A 13632-nucleotide genomic window follows, 5' to 3' on the forward strand; every position below is an offset into this window, starting at 1 on the left:
GGACTTTGTAATTCTATCTCTTTCACAAATAAACCGTCTGTGCCCTACCACAATATTCATCCTCCAGTGTGAATCAAGCTGGGCAGGCTGGTTGAGGAGAAGATGCACATAATGGGAGATTTGGGAAAGCTTTCATGTTCTGAGTTTGTATAGGCAATCTCTGCTGTATGTTTTTTTCAGCCAATAGACTGCAGGTAAGAAAGAAATATTGAATTCAGAGATTATTATCTTTTCGAAGTTTCCTAAAAATCTTAATTTGTGCTACATCTCTATATTGCCTTGGGAACTGAGCAGGATATTTTTAGAAACCAGATAATTAGTTTTGGTGATTTTTTGTTAACTGTATTAGTTTTGTTGGCTGTTCAGCCATACTCTGGTCTTGTCTTACTATTCGTTGATTGGAATGAGAAATGATTTTGTCATATTTCCATATAGGCTTACACAGCGGAACCTGATGGAGTTTTTCACCTTTCAAATTCTTATTTGCTGTCAAACTGGTATTTCTAGTATTCTAAAGAGAATTTATGGCCCTAATCCCAACCTGAATTCCTAAAAGATAGGAAATTACTATCCTCCCCCACCATCCCTGCATTTTTTGTGCATTTACTTTTTGGATCTTCTTTATCATATAGGTAATTGGGTCAGAATTCAAAATAGCTATTAATTAAAAATTTAAACACTTTTTCTTCTGCAGGCTTACAAGAAGAAAGTATGTTTGAATTAGGAGACTTTGTGGCAAAGGGATGGAATGTTGGAAAACCTATTTTCTATCACCAACCAGACAGTAGCAGTTCATTCTTAATTGGATGAATCTGAATAAATTTCTACTGCTTTCTAATTAGGGATTAATAGGACTTTTATTTAACCTATTTATGAGTTCCATTTTAACTCCTACAATGGCTTAAGAGAGAAGTAGCTAAAGAAATGTCATATTTTGCAAGAGTGTATCTTCCTGGGCTACCAAGCTTAATCATTATTTCTGTTGCGATCCTTTTGGATTTACTGGTTCTGCTTCTGTCTTATCAAAATAAAATTTGCCAGCTGTGAGGTGAACCCCTCAATCACCACAGTTTGCTGATCAGAAGAGAAATCTCATTTAAGTGGAGAATCTTCTCATTTAATAAGTGGAAGTTCTCATTTTTAAATGGAAGCTGTGACAGTTCTTCTCAGTGAATACATAATAAAATGAGAATTCATAACATCAGATGCTAATAAATCCTGTTAAGTAGGGTAATTAAGAAATCATATATGTGATTTCAGCAGATTTGCCGACTCCAGATGCAGTGTTTCTGCTGAATTTACCTGCAGTGTTGGCTCAATTTCTAAAGCTCTGTAAGCAGAGAGAGAGGGATCAGTTTTTACCTTACCTTAAAAACAGAAAACCTTGAGTAACACGCATTTTACACTCCTGGAAAAGTTTACCCATCCATATATTTTGCTTATTATCTTCAGAATGGTTCTCAGTGGACTGTTTTTTTGAAATTCTAGCTTTGCTTTTTAAGTCAAGGCAGTGGCACAAACAAATTTTTAAAGGGTTTAAAGTTTCCAATTTGCAGTCTAAATTGTACACATAGGTAAAGTATCCTCAAATATATTTTTTCTTGGAAGAAAGAAAACAGTGAAATACCCATGGAATTAGCAACTGTCTGCAGATTGCTGTTCCTTTCCAATATTTAGTGGTTTGATACCTTATTTAAAATTATTTCTGATTTAAAATAATTCTAATTTAAAATATATCTAATTTAGAATAAGATATACAAAAAGCCCACTAGTAGAAACAGTAATTTATTATGGTTTTGGTAGTTGGTGCCATGGAACAGAAAAAATATCAAGTGTCTGCACTATTTCCAGTGCAGAACAATAGGGCTCAGAAACTCTTTGGGGCACAGAGCCTCGTTATACAAGGTTAATATCTAGAATCTAATCTCTTTGCATCAATTAATAAAATGGATCCTGGCTGACTTTTGTGTCATTCACCACACGTGGTGCTCAAGGAAGACATGCAAAAGCCATTTCGAATATAAATTTTTAAAAGTAATTGTAGTGATCAAAGACCCATGAGGTGACCTCGGCAAAATAGAAGAATACAGCTGTTCAGGGATGTTCAGGTAAAAAATGAGATACTAAGAGGCTTTGTTTCACTCCCTCTGAAAAATATTATTTTTGTAGCATCTTCCTCTACAAACACTTGATGTTCTCTGAATTGAAATAGAAATTAAAATAATTCATTCTTTCTACTTTAATGTTGCTCACCAAGTTTCTAAACTATACACAGTTTTTTCCTCTGTCTGTATTTCAGTGTCCTTGCCCAAGGGAAGAATTTATGCACTACTAACTCAGAAACTGAGGTTCACATGTCCCTGGTTTCTTGTGTCTGGGACACTGCTTAACAGTGGAGACTGCAAGGTCCAGTTACTCAGGTCCTTAAATGAGGCATCTGTGTTAGCCTTCCCTGCCAATTTACAGGAAACACTCAGAGCTGTTGAAGCTCAGGATAACCTCTGTGGATTATTGGAACTGATAAGCAATTTGAGCCTTTCACTTAGCAGATAAAAACAGCAGGATTTCTTTGGCAAAAATCATGTTGTTCAGAAAGCCCAAATTCTAGTGTCTTGTTCCTTGCATTTATTTCTGCACTTTTTAAGCATTTCTTGGAATTTCATTACTGTCTCTCAGGTTTCTAGATGATCTTTCCTGGGTTTAATTCTATCAATTTATCCCTGTGTTTTCCATCATGGAGGTCCCATCCTGCCTTCTGTTGCTGCTCAAGAAAGAGCAGAGAAAATTTCATAGTCTGAAAGAGAACATGTAGAGAGAAGAGAAGGCTGTATGTAGAGACATTTCTTACAGTATGGTGGCAAGAAAGATAAGTCACTAGAATGTTATGATTTACTATTTCTAATAATCTTTTAAAATTTCTTAAATTGCACCAATCTAATCTTTAGTTTTACCTAGGCTAATGCAGCTATGAAGCTTTAGAAGTAGTTATTTATCTTGTTATGGATGCTGGTTTGGAGCTACAATGTCATGGCTTCTTCTCTCTCATCCTCCTCCTCCTTGTCCTCTTTTCTCTTCCCCCTTCTTCCCCATCTTCTCTTTTTCTCCTTCTTCTTCCTCCTTTCATAATCTAACCTTGCTCTCCTTTATGAATAAGGTAAAAATATCAAAATCACCAACTGTAAGTTTATGTAAAAAAAGGAAATAAAGAGTTAACATTGAGTTAACATAACAAGAGTTAACATAACAATTCTCATGATTTTTTTGTTTTAAAGTAACTTCAAAAGATGGCAAAACATCCATTTTAATAGGCAGTATTAGGAAGGAAGAATATGGAACACAGTGATAATGGATTCTTATGGTAGTCATAGCAGTGAGGGTGAAACAAGTATGTTCAAAGACTGTTCTAATTACAGGTCTTCCTCTGATTTTGGTATGAAGTTCTTAATTTGTTCTTCAAGCTGCACTAAACTGCAGATTCTGAATTCTGTACTTCTAGTCAGGGCAGCATTCATTGATAATGAAATGCTCCAATATTGGTCTTTACATCAAGACTTTAGTGCTTCAGAGTACTAAATTATTATTGACTCTTTCAAATAATTGACTTTGCTAAGAGATCATTCTGAAGAGATATCTTGTTGTCTCAGGAAAGATTATGTTAATGCTGATATCATTGCTTTGTCAAGTACTGTCTGTTCTTTTCCTATGAAGCCCTTTTTAATAGCTGTTGTAATATTTTCACCAAATTTGTGCTATTAGTTGATGACGTGTTGCACAGATAAGTTGTTTATGTTTGGAAATCATATGCATGAGTCGTCATTGTATATCTATATTCCCTTCGTCCAGAAGCATTTTGTTGTTGACTTTTTTTTCTCTTTCTTTCCCCTCTCCTTTTTTCTTCCTCTTGAAAGCAGGGAAGCTATAATGTTCTATAATATATAATTTTTGAATTTAAAAAGTCAGCAGAACATGCCAGACTCTCATGAGTAAATTAGGGCATTAGTGAGAATGATGTACAGAGCAGATTGAGAAGTGATGGGTCATCATTACACTGGCTCTTTCAGCTTTATTGTCTGCTATGCAGCATCAGTAATCTCATAGAGCACTACATTGATATGTGCCATGATATCTTAAGTCTTTGCAAGGAGAGCAAGAGGCAATCTGACTGCTGCTACAAAAGCAGTATTTCATTAAAGTAGATATAATGATGTCAATTTATATCAAATGGCAGTCTTGCCATTGTGGAATTTGTTCCTTCAGACCTAGAGCTGGAAGTGATATTTCTGATTGAGGGTAATCACTTTTATTTGTCTTTCTTTCAGAATGCAAGCAAAGGTGAGTAAATGAAGTATCTTCAAGTCATCAGTTTTGAGGGCACTTTAAATACAAATTCATAAACCTGGTAATGACTAGCTTCCCATGAGGAGTGAAGGTCATCCTTGAAGTTTAAAACTGTGATTTTCAAAATGTCTGTGTCCTTGGCAATTTTGGTAATTACTATAGAATCATCGAATGGTTTGGATTGGAAGAGACCTTAAAGATCATGTTACTCCAAATGACCTGCCACGGACACCTTCCACTATGCAAGGTTGCTCAGAGCCGCATCTAACCTGGCCTTGGACACTTCCAGGCATAAGCCATCCACAGCTTCTCTTAGCAACCTGTTCCAGTGCCTTTCCAATGCCACAGCAAAGAATTTCATCCTAATATCTAATTTAAACCATATCTTCTTTCAGTTTAAAGCCATTCTCCCTTGTGCTATAATTTCCTGCCCTTTTCAAAAGTCCCTCTCTGGCTTTCCTGCAGCGCCTTTAGTTACTGAGAAGCCACAATAAGATCACTCCAGAACCTTTTCCTCTCCAGGGTGAACAAACCCAGCTCAGTCAGCCTGTTTCCACAGAAGAGATGCTCCAGCTCTCTGACTATCTCCATGGGCCTCCTCAGGACTTGTTCCAGCAGGTCAATGTCTGTCTTGTTCTGAGGACCCCAGAGCTGGACACAGCACTTCAGAAGGGGAATCACAAGGGCAGAGTAGAGGGGCAGGATCACCTGCCTTGACCTGCTGGTCATACTTTTTTTGATGCAACCCAGGATACTGTTGGCTTTCTGGACTACAAATGCACATTGCCAGCCTCTCATCCACCAGCACCCCAAATAAAGCACTTGGATAAAGAAGTGTCATTGGTTAACCCCAGCTGGCAGCTCAACCATTCTTGGCTACTAGCTCTTTCCTTCCTCAGTGGGGTGGGGGAGACTATTAGGAGAGAAGTCAGAAAACTCATTTGTTGAAATAAATACAATTGAATAGAGAAACCAATAAATTAAAAATAAGGAACTAATTTTCTGCTTCCCATTGGCAGACAGGAAAGTATTTAATCATGAATACTGGTGATTTGGGAAGACAAACACCATCACTCTGAAAGTCCCTTCTTCCTTTTTCTACGCTCAGCTTTTATTTGTTCTTTTCCTTTCACCAACCTTTTGGATAGGGGAACCCAGTTTAGGATAATTTACAGCACTCAGAGTTACTATAAATTACTAATTCCTCATTAAACCTTACTGGTAGGGATTGATTATACTGTAGGAGAAGACCAGAACCCAGAATGCTCTGGCATTCTCCCTGAGAAGCCTAGAATTGGAGTAAATCACCGTGGGGAATTTCTGAGGTGTAACTAGATATTTGGGACTGTCTTAAGGGCTACAGACTGTTTCAAATCTACTTGTACAATGTGATAGTGTAGTGAGAGTTACCAGGCTACTCATATTATGGAAAAACCAAATAGCTCTTTCCACGCAGTCTGACTGTTGATGGAATCTACTCATATTATGGAAAAACCAAATAGCTCTTTCCACGCAGTCTGACTGTTGATGGAATCTTCTGTTTTATCCATTTGGAGTTGTTTCTTTGTATCCATTTAGCTTGTTTGACCCATTATGCCCATTAGGTCCTTTTGGATATTTTAGAAACAAGAAATGCACAAGGTAACATCATATGCCTGTGGTGACTTGCCTAATTAACCAGGACTTAATCTGTAGAGTGTAAAGAAAAGTGATCACTTTTAGGATGGGATTCAACTGATTAGTCTAAGGTTTATCCATTTTTGCAGATATTTCCCAGAATCAGTGTAGCTCCATTCTATAGCGAGGGAATGAATTAATGCTTTGTACAGGGTCCAAAAAAATCAGAGAACAATGTTTCGGAGTCAAGACAGATGCAGTTTTTGAAACTATACCATGGCATCATCAGTTCTCTTGCCTACATAATTCTTCTTGTAAATACAAAGTATCAGTGCTTACATTACATGTCACAGAGTTTGGACTGTGAGGATGGTACAGCTGCTGGTGTTTCTGGGGCTTAGTGAGAGTGCAGAAATGACTGACTATAAGAGAAAAGAGTTTCTCTTTTGACTAGAGTTTTCAGTGGAAGACTAGACACCTGACTTTATTTAGAAGGCATCTAGATATATTTTGAAGGCAAAAATAAATATCAGCATTGTTTGCTAGAGCATCTTCAGAAGCTTACTATGCAACCCTCATTTGCTAAAGCAATTACAAATGTGTAAATGTGTGTAAACAATTGAAGCCAGTTGAATTATTCATATCTGTCATACACTTAACAGTTCTACAGGATTGACAAGAAAAGGGGTCCCTTGAGCAGGAGGATGTAATTAAGTCATTAAATAGCCAGATACAGGGAAATACAGATGTCATGGCCAGTTAAGTCTGATGGCTCCTAACTTTCAAATGTTTGATGTGCAATCTGAATAATGTTCCAGTGTTATGTATATTACATTTAATATAGAATGCATAAAACTTTGTGAAGCTTCTTGCAGAGTCTGTTGTTTTGTGCAGTAGAGAATGTCCCAATTTTTAGGCTGCTTCAGTGAGAATCTCATAGTATTGTTCTCGTTCTACTATTAGGTGCATACTACTACATTAATTTCTTTAGGCAATCATAGATCTATTAGGCACACACAAGTGTAATTCTGGGTGAACTGTTTCAGCAGTTTTTGTGGTTTTCTTCCTTTAAACTTTAAGATTTAAACTTCAAGATCTGTGAAATTTTAAAATTTTTATTTAATTTCTAGATTAAAGTGCCACCCTTGGTACTTCTGCTTTCCACTAGCTCTTGACATTTCTTATCCATCAGATTTAACAAAATATTTATTAAATCACTAAATAACCCTTACAATCCTTATAAAAATCTATGCATGTTTTACATCTGTGAATTTTAAAGCTTGTGCTATTTCTAAACACGGAGAAATGTTGTCACAAGGTGCTGAAATACCTACCAGAGCACTGGATTTTATCTAAAAGCATGGATTATAAAAATAGATAGAATTATATTTGTACACAAATAAGTATAATGAAAGTTTTTGACCCATATCTCACAAACTGAGTTCAATGTGCCTATAACAGGCAGCTAATAACTTTATTTCAGAACCTTAAGGTTCCAGCAAAAATCTTTATTGAGTACTTCATAATTTGCTGACATTACATAATGACAAAGATAATGGACACAGATTTATGTGTGGTAGTAAGAAATTCAGTTAAATGCCTGCCATAGAAATAAACCTTTTAAAATATTATCAACCACTAATATTCTCACTAATCTTTATACATTGAAACTCTTCTAAAGAAATGCTTATTAGAATTACTGACCTCTTAAATTAATACAGCATATATTTAAAGTAAATATTTTAAAGAAGTAAGTATGTAACACATTAGTTTATGCCAGTGGCACTATGCAGGAACTTTGAATTATCAGATTGAGGTGCAAATTGTCATATAGATTAATTTTACTGTACAATTTCAAGTAATTCCTTGTTATTTATTGCTTAATTAAATATGTCTGCATGGTTTCCCTGTTTAGAAAAATATTAGTCAATCTTGAGTGCTGCTTCTTTATGGTCATAGGACTTGTATAGGTCATAGGACTTGTATAGATGCAGTCCAGCTGCCTCACACTCAAAAACAGCTGTGACTCTCCTGCTGTTTCTTCTTTCCGTGGCTCTGCAGCTGTTAAATTCTTTCCACTCAGCTCAGATATTCAGGGCACCCTTTTTCTCCTTATCCATATCTTTATATTCTTTACAACCACTTAATCTTCAGCAGCAGAACCTGGAATGACACTTCCTAAAGCTAGATTTCCTAGTCAGGCTGAATAATAATAGGCAGTTTATCCTGGTGGTATCTGAGAGCAAACACAAAATCCTATGCAAGCATTCACGTAAAATCCTTTTATGCATCTTAATCACTGGGTCTTACTTTGCTTTCTTGTTTAGACCAATGTGGCATTAATTTACCGTCATCTGTTTCAGCAGAATTACTCCAGCTGTATTCCACTCTTAATGAGAGCAGAATCTGGTCCACTCTTGGCACATGACCTTTGTATATCTTGAAAAATGATGCTTTTGTATGGTTTGTCTAACCATTATACAATCCAGAGCCAGGAGAATCCCTGTTACCCAGACTGATAGTACTCACAGGGTTCAGAGGCACAAGGGAAGCTCCCACAGAAGAGAGCAGAAGTAGAGATGATCTCACAGAGAAGCTATTTTGCCATATGATTTAAAAAGGTCCAAAAATCCTTCCCCATAATCCCAACAAACATTGTCTAAGCTACTAGTGAGTATTGTGGGAAGAGTTGTGTATGTTCCCATTCCTCTTTGGCTGAGTACTGGTAACACAGGAGAAGAAAATACCAAAAAGAATGAAGAAATAAAGCATTATCTAGGTGGAACAGCAAATCTAATCCTATTTCTCTTTAGTATCACAATTTTTATTTGAGTCTGGTTTTACTTTCTGCTTCAGCAACATACATCTTTCTCAGTATATTTCCCTGAGAAGGCACTGAGCTGGGCAGTGCCTTCTTGGCAAACAGTGAGCCACTGAAGTGACAATGTCACCAGGAGGCCAAGCAGGAAAGTTGTACAAGCCCACTTCAGTATTTCAATTGAAATTTTGATTTTGATGCCCTATTATCATATGGATAATATGGATAGGTTGGCAGAGAAAGAAAAGGAGCTCCAGTGGACACCAGTCATAGAACATCTTTGTGTTAAACAGAATCAAATTAGCAGGTTAACAAAGAAATTTAAATTTATTACATAGCCCATATATTCTGTGTACAGTGAAGCATTTTATGGCCCCTGTGCATGTTGGTGGGATGCCCAAGCATGGAGAGGTAGTTAGCTGTGGGAAAGCCCTACCTAGCAAGAGCTAAAGGTAAACATTTGCTGAGGTAGAGCCAGATGAATATGTTTGTAGATGTAATAGAGCTGTTTGTTTGCTCAGTGCTGGCGTGTTTCTGAGACAATGTGTGATTTTTGACAATTTTTAAAGTAAATATGTTTTACATTGCTTTGTCAGGATGAAATGGGAATGTCAGCTTTAAGTAAGATGGTGCAAAAGTATTGTAAATCTGTAGCAAATCTTTAGCAGATGTTGCGAATTCATATGTTGTATTTGCATAGTTGAATCCACTAATCCCAAGAGTCAAACTATAATTTATATTCTACTCACTATTCTGCTGCCACATTGTCTGAGATGAGGAATCCTCTGCTTAATTACAGGAAGTATATGAATAAATAATCCAGGACTAAGACACACATATCTTCATTACTTCTTTTCTTCAGAAACTGAAATTCAGATGTCTAGAAAAGATTAAGGGTTTCAAAGCCTAATGCAGAAAACCCCATAAAACTCAGGAAAAAATAATTCTTCCAATTCATTTCTTTATCATCTGTCATAAGGTAGTATCTCTATCTGAAAAATTTGTCTTATTTTTTATTCAGTTTAAATTAAAACATCCCAAATGGCCACTTCTGCAAAGGTGTTTTGATTCAGTTGATTTCATAGTCATGGCCCTCCCTCAAAAGTCTGTACTGAGCTCTACATTAGCCCAGTGGCTGACTCACATTTGAGCCACTGTAAAATTTTATTCTGGGGATTTTCTGAGTATTCTTCCAGCTTTATTTCTTAGTCCTAAATGTTCCTCTTTTATCTCAGTTACATGTCATTTAATGTCACTCTTGAGTGTATTTTCCTTTTTCCACAGACACATTAAAGCATGTTGCATATTTCCAATTATCCCTTGTACAGGAAATGATTTTTTAATTGTTGAAGTAAAAAAATCAGTATATTTTACCAGAAAAAAATCTAGAGGCATATATAGAAACAAGGTAAATCTATGATAATTGGTCAGTTTGTTGTAAGATCACTTTTAGCATTATTAATTTTCCAAAATTGCTGTACTTTTATGTTTTTCACTTAATTCTTTTTGGTCTGCACATCTAGTCACTAAAGAGTGTGTTTCTTGATATCAATTAAGATATTTAAAAAATAATATGGTAGGCAGGTGCTTTGAAGTTTTGGTTCATTGCCATATATACTTACTAATTCTTTCAGCCACATTGCACTTCATGTTCACATTTATAATATTCTGAATTATTTCTGTAAGTCTCTGTGAAGCAGCCTTGGTGCAAAATTTTTCATAGAAAGCGAACCTTATAATCTTATCGTGAATTTTCGAAGTTCTCCAAAAAAAGCCCCAAATGCAGTTTTTCTGATGTAATCTGTTATTTCTAAAAGCATCATTATCTTCTTCACATCCAAAGATTTATTCTCTAAAAAATTTTGTATATGTGCTTTGGTTCTTAATATTTATGCTCTATAATAAGATATTTATGTAATATATATTGTACAGAGATTGACAGAATCACTTTTTTTTCTTGGAAATTATAATAATCTATTTCCTCTTTCCTAATTATCTGGAATTTCCCATGTTCCTCATATTTCAAAAATAATTAGGTTATTCCTTCCAGAAAAAAATAATATAACAGAGGGAAGAGGAATGAATGAATGAATATTTATTTTATATAAGGTAACATTATTCAAAATTCCATCCTATTCTTTGCTACTCACTGATTTTATAAGTTTTCTACTGAAAAATTTTCAGGCAATCTCTCTTCAGTAGATAGGCTCTCTGGATGTTTCAGCTTTCACTTGATAGACTTTTCAAATAAAACCTTACCTAACCCACTCTTCCCATTCTCCCCAAATCCAAACAAACAAAACTAAAAATCCTGACTTATAAGCACATAGTGACAAGTTTGGCAAACAAAGTCCATTTCTTTCACATATTTCAGATATCAACAATTAATGAGTGTCAAAGAAAGAAAAGTGAAGTATAGAAAGGAGAAAAGAGACAATTTACTGAGACAGCACAACCTGAACCTTTATGATGACAATTTTTACATTTCTTCTAGCAGAAATATAGGACATAACTTAATTTTGATTGCTACCTTTTATTCACTACCTTTTGAATAGATCTTATTAAGTCATACCAGTTTACCTTGGCAAACAGAGTACATTGTAGTAAGCAAAAAAAGAGAAAATTAAGCTACAACATAATGAATTATACTGACAAGAATGTCACGCATTTTTCCTTACATAAGTTGTGTTTGGATATTTAAAACTTAAAAGTACATAACTTATCACTCTTTTAAAGCAGTTACCTGCCAGTCATATGTGATTTTTATTTTTTAAGCAACAAGACAAAGACATGGGAAGAAGGAGCTTCCTTTAGAAAAGATATGACTTGTGGCATTAGAAACTATCCTCTTAGTGAGGACATTGGATTGCAGTCAGTAGCTACATCTAACTTTATTATTTTTGGTGTTTCTTTCTTAATTAGGCAAGAGAGAGGCCTGAGAATAAGAGCAGCAAAACAACCAACCAACAAAAGTAGTTCTGTGGCTTCAGTTCAAAGACATCTTTTATTAAGCTATTGATTTAGAGCCGCTTGTTTTTCTGCCCTTTGTACTTGCCGTGTTTTTTCCTTTAGTGTCTTCTGTCACGTTGTGCTATTGAAATTGAGTCATGTTTATTCCAATGCTTAAAGATTTGCTGTGCATACAGAACTGGGAGTACAGCCCTACAGCCCATTTGTGCACGCTCTGTGTAAATCAAATAGAGTGCTGAGCCTTAGAATATTGCTGTGGGTTACTGTGCCACAACCTGAACTGCAGAATATTCTGTCTTTGGGAAAAACAGCCTGCTGGATCTTGTCAGCTGCGCACTTAGGGAGGTGAGGGAGAAAATGATTAGGTAACATCCTTATCTGTGAAGACCCAGGAGAACTGAGTTTTCCCTATTCACAAGCTATTGGCCAGCAGTGTCTACTCCAAACAAACGAAAAATTTCCCTGATAGAGCACATCATTCAGAAGCAAAGGAAGGGAGGTCAGAGCACATTTCTGCAGCACCAGAGAATCCTGGCCAGTCTGTACATGCTCACAGTGTGAGCCTGTATAGCCAGAATGTCTTTCTTCTGTTTATGCTTCTGAAAATGACAAGTTAGGACAAGGAGGGTGCTAAAGGAAAAAGCTGGGGAAAATGGATCTTCTCTCACACTGATGTCATGTGGATGGGTGCTGGGGAGACCCTCCTTCACCCTGATAGTAGTGTTCACTGTCTCAACTTGTAACTAGAAGAGGTTTTGAATTTACCTCCTAATCAACAATACATTAGTCTTGGCATAGCAGTGGGGTGTTGTTGATTCAAATTAATCCTTTACACCTCCCTGTTTTGTATTTTATTTTGAATCCCTTAGTGAATGAGTTGGTCCGGCTAGCCATGAAATACTGGGGTTTTTTTGCTTCCTGGCTATGAAGGATATTCACTTTGTCTGATACTAGATGTCCAGGCTGGAGGCAAGAGCATGTTTATACTCAGTGGAAAGACATAATGGTCTTACAGTGCACAGTTCATCTGAGCTATTGTAAACACCAATATTACAGTGAGGGATATGACACCAGAATAGTCTATTCTACTGAATCTTAAGAAAGTCTAGACAAGTGACTTGTCAATCCAACTTTAGCTGAAATGTATTTCACTTTTTTTAGCAAGGTAGCACTGAGTATGTTCTCTGGATTCCTTAGGATCCTCTCTGTACAGTCTGCATTATCTACTGGGGGCAAAATGTATGACCTGTCAGGTGGGAAGAAGCCTGTTACTTGATTAAGTGTGTTCATTCACTTCAGAGTAAACTAAGGCTAAAGTACTAGGGGAAGAATTCTCTCTAAGTGAAAGTTTCAAAGACTCCCCAGTTTGCATTTCCCCAGAAGCAAGCCCCATTGTTGCAAGTAATTCAAGTTTATTTATACAAACCTGCACTGTAATTTCAGTATTCTTATTACTAATTTCTGTGATAGAATAAATTCTGAAAAATAAGTTATTTTGCTCATCCTGAGAATGATTAAATTTAAGATGATATTAAATGATTGTGTCTACATGGAAACACAAGGTCAATACACAGTAAAAAGTATCTGATACCCAAAAAATATTTTGCATTTTGATAATAATGTCACACTTGTAAGTTTTTATTTCTTCCTTTATATTTTAGCTCATTGTCAATTTAAAGAAAAAGATTTTAGTTTTTTTACTCATTTAAAGCTAAGTACAGAAGAAATTATATAAGCTTATGGTTAGACCATCCCTTCTGTCCAGAACAAATCTGGGCTCCCACCAACATTATGTAGTCCTCTTGTTCCATCCATCCAGGAACTTCCATTAATTCCCTGGCATTGACACAGGTATATGCACAACTGGACTGAGAGCCAAATTGGGACAC

The 13632-nt window shown here is 36.0% G+C and overlaps 1 protein-coding gene across 4 annotated transcripts in view; it reads left to right on the forward strand.

The window, feature by feature from the left end:
* The window catches only part of MYO16 (myosin XVI), a 358619-nt gene that overhangs the window by 278092 nt on the left and 66895 nt on the right, over window positions 1–13632 (forward strand). The window lies entirely within an intron of this gene.

This window comes from Camarhynchus parvulus, chromosome 1, assembly GCF_901933205.1.
Source record: "Camarhynchus parvulus chromosome 1, STF_HiC, whole genome shotgun sequence".
NCBI lineage: Eukaryota > Metazoa > Chordata > Aves > Passeriformes > Thraupidae > Camarhynchus > Camarhynchus parvulus.